General features: G+C 33.3%; 1 pseudogene; it reads left to right on the top strand.

Moving 5' to 3' along the window:
* The first annotated feature begins 1,011 nt into the window (after positions 1-1,011).
* On the top strand, positions 1,012-3,150 carry LOC140873910 (homeobox-leucine zipper protein ATHB-13-like; annotated as a pseudogene).
* The last annotated feature ends 983 nt before the right edge of the window (positions 3,151-4,133 follow it).

Raw genomic sequence — 4,133 nt, 5'->3', positions numbered from 1 at the left:
ACCTAGGCGGGGCAAATTTTGTCTTAAAGAAAAAGAGTTAAACTCTTGGCTCGCTGTTTTGATCGTGTGGTTGCAAGTGGTGAAATTTGTCGCTACAGGGTGTTCTGCACAAAGGCTGTTCTATCAGAGCTTCCCAATCAAAAATCGTTCCGCAAAGTGGGTGCTGAATCAACGGGCTCCGTTTCTTTTGATCAGCTCCTTCATGTTGTTCAAACTTCTACTGAGACTGGTGCCTAAGTTTGCAAGCTTTTCGCCTTACTGTGCAATGTATCAAATACTATGTAGCAAATGGTGATTGTATTAGATATTCCACATGCCATATTTTCTGCATATTCTGTGAAGTTGTTGTAATTCTGTCTTTAGCTTGTAATTAAGGTCCTACTTAATCTCTTCTGCTAGTTGATTGTTAATACTTACGATAACACGCCTTGATTTTGAACTTTGTCGCATAAAAATATTTGGGGAAGGGAAAGCTATTGATGTCTATTACAAGAAGGTAGGTTTTTAGGTCGATCAAGATTTGTTAGTTCGGAGCTCTTTTATTAGATGTTACTTTGATTGACATTTTCCTGTATTTATTTATTCATTCAAGAATCCTCTTTATCTGACATTTTCTAAGGAATATGAGATGCAATACAATGGAGATGGTGAGATTATATTTGCTGGTTCTCATTCATCTGTTGTTTTTACATTCTTGTGTTTCTATGCCGAACTCGGAATGGTTTGAGCATCATCTGTCTCAGTTTCACAGCCGAATTATTTTCGAAATCCTCCTTGTATTTGAATGCATATGCTTCTTCTTCATTCTCTAACCGCTCAAAACATAATCATCTGTTCGTGGTATAGATTCGGATTTTTTCTTCAATTTTTTGGAAATGGAAATGGGAAACATCAAAATCTGTCATGAACATGAATTTCTTCATATTTTTGGAACTATGAGTAATGACTTGTTATTTAACAAAAATTACAGTTTAATGGTCAAAACTTGCACTCCAATTTTAAGTACTGAAAATGTCATTTTTCCACTCCAATTTTATGCTGCAATCCCCCTTCATCGAGAACATGATCATCCCTCCACTTCTCTTGCAGTACCATTGATTCTTCTTTCATGTAGCCCCAAAAAATTTCACGGTACTGTTTTTTTTTTGGTTGAAAATTTTATATATGTGCTGATGTAGTATTTACTGAAGCATTTTCTTGAAATAGGTGTGGGGGCTTCGCTGCTAAGGAAGAGATCATCGATGTCGTTTTCGACTGGAATGGACGGTGTGATGAGATGAACATGATAGAGGATGAGTTATCGGACGACGAAACGCAGCTGGGGGAGAGAAAGTGGAGGCTGAACATGGAGCAAGTGAAGTCTCTAGAGAAGAACTTTGAGAAAGGGAACAAGATGGAGCCCGAAAGGAAGCTGCAACTGGCCCGAGCCCTCGGGCTTCAGCCCAGACAGATTGCCATTTTGTTTCAGAGCAAGAGCTCGATAAGCAATTGGAGAAAAATTACAAAATTATCAAGAGACAATTTGTAGCTCTCAGGAAAGAGAATGATTTCCTTCAATCACATAATCAGAAACTTCATTCTCAGGTAATTTATAATATTTCAACTTCATTTTTAATTTGTATATTTGCATACAGTAGTTAAACTTGAGCATTGCACAATTAACATAAAATAACAGTTCTTTTAATGACATAAATGATCTATTTTGGTTAGAATATATATCACGTTTTGAACAGTTTCGAGAATAATTTGCAAATATTTGCGCTGAATAATTGATCTGTTTGCTCTCATTCTTTGACAGCATCTTTAACGCTCATGTAGCTTAGAAATTGAGTATAATGAACTTGAATAGTACAGATTCCGAATCTGCATTATGAAGAAAACTTGTAGTGCTATGTGTTGTCTTTGATTTGGCACTAGAAACAGGTCATTTGAATTAAAATTTAAAGTGATATACCCATTTTTCTGAAACTGCACTATATGAAGAATAATTTTTTTTACCTACTGTCATTTCGAAATCTGGTATTGATCAGTGCATATTTTGAGGTTGAAATTCACATAAAACTTTGTAGATAATTGTGTTTTTTTTTTATTTTCCACCAGTTATAACTCATTCAGATGTAAAATGAATTTTATATGAATTTTCTACTGAACTCGCTCCAATCTGCAAAAAACATAATGTCCGAGTTTCAGGTATGTTCTTGCAAATAGATTTAGGCTTATTAGATGATTTTATTTGGAAAATCTTTATGAATATGAAATGTAGAAAAATGAGTTAGATTTCATTTCCAATTTATAGAACTATTTTTGAATGAGAAATGAATTAAATATGATTTTTACACTATCGGCTGACGAATCTGGAATTCGGTTTCGACCTTGTTGCATATATTGTCTGTAGAAGTTAGCTTCTGCATAAACTTAGACAAAAAATTCAACTAATCATTTTCATCACAATTTTATCCTTTGATATTAGTAGCAACAAATTTTACCTAGGAGAATGAACCTTTCTAAACTTTGATTATGGTTTTTTCTGCAGCTGCCAGAATGCCTCTGGGTAATTGGATACTTGCGCCGCATTGCTGTGTACTTGATATTTGATTTCACGTGTCAGTTAATTTAAGTTTTCATGTTATACTTGTGTTCTCTGTTGTGTTTTGCAGTATTGTGCTATGGGCATCAGATGTGTTGGATTGGATTTCTGAGGACTGCTTCCCCTTTATTTGAAGAGTAAATACATATTCACATAGTTGTTTATTTATGTATTTTGGAATTTTAATTTGCTCTCATTGTAGACATATTATTTTTTTTTTTACAGATTAGTGCTTAATATTTTTTGAAGAACATGAGTACGGCTGTTAAAAATTTTCAGGTGTAGTGTCCTATAACTGATATTGTCATTCCTTGCATGTTACAAGTTTCTGGTAATTCTAAAAGAGATAGTTGGAGGACTGAGTTGCCCATAGCTAGTTTAGGAGGTGGGGTCATTGACAAAATGAAAGATGGGAAACAAAAGGATGTGGCGTGGTAGGGCAAATGTTCTGGTACAGTGTACGTATAAGGGTCTTACTTTTTTATGTTCTATGCTGCATTTTCAATAACTTAGTTACTAACTTAATTTCTTTATTCTGTAGCTATATTGCTGGAAATGAATAGGAAGGACACTTTTCACCTATAAATGAGGTATGCTCAATGTTAGTACGATAAATCCAGTCTTTACATTTTTTTTCTTGTTATCATCAGATTTTTTTGATTAAATAAACTAAAGATCGAGTCACATAGATGAGTTATATTTCCCACTGATCCAAATCAACACATTTTTGTGTTTCAAAATCACTTTTTTTTTTTGGAATTTTTGAGATGGTGTTTCATTATTAATTTGAAAGTTGGTTCTTTCAAGTGTTTTGTAAATTATTCAATTTCATGCAACATGGAGTACCTATCAGAATTTGAAGTTTGCTATTTTGAGTGAATCCGATACATATGCATGGTGGGAAATCGAATCGAGGAACCATTAAAATGAGAATAGCTTTCAAACCAATAATCTTAATCTTTGTATGTCATGATCTTCTCTATTCTCTCTTCTTAAAGATTTTTTTCCTCAAGTTTTTTCTTTGAAAATTTTATGTCTTCTTAAATTTTTTTTTCTCTGTTTGAGACACCTAAGGCTTCTTGACTTGGGCCACAATTAGTAAATGGATTTCACATAAAAAAGAAGAAACGAAAGTAGTACATGATCAAGATTCTTCGTTCTAGGAAACGAATGTTACTTAAAAGTTAATTTTTTAATTTATTTTTGCCATTTAGATGTGCTCAAGTTTCCTCTCATATTGTATACATATTTGAATTGGAAATTATATGCAAAATTTGAAACTAATTATAAATTATGGGATGTTAGAAATCTTATATTCAGAGTGGAGATCGTGATTACGCAAGTGGCCTGGACCAGTAATTATAAAGAAGAATGAGCTTTATGCATACAATCTTTGAATTGAAGTCAAACACATTGTAGTAAAGTTTATGTTCTTTTTTCTTTTTCAGGTGAAATGGCGGAATGGTTGTTGCATCATTAACGATTCTACAAAAAAATTATGAAAGAACATGCCAAGGTATGACTTGAAGTCGTTTAATTGTCCCAA

Source organism: Henckelia pumila, chromosome 1, assembly GCF_033568475.1.
Source record: "Henckelia pumila isolate YLH828 chromosome 1, ASM3356847v2, whole genome shotgun sequence".
NCBI classification, from domain to species: Eukaryota; Viridiplantae; Streptophyta; class Magnoliopsida; order Lamiales; family Gesneriaceae; genus Henckelia; species Henckelia pumila.
This window is presented reverse-complemented; position numbering and strand designations above follow the sequence as displayed.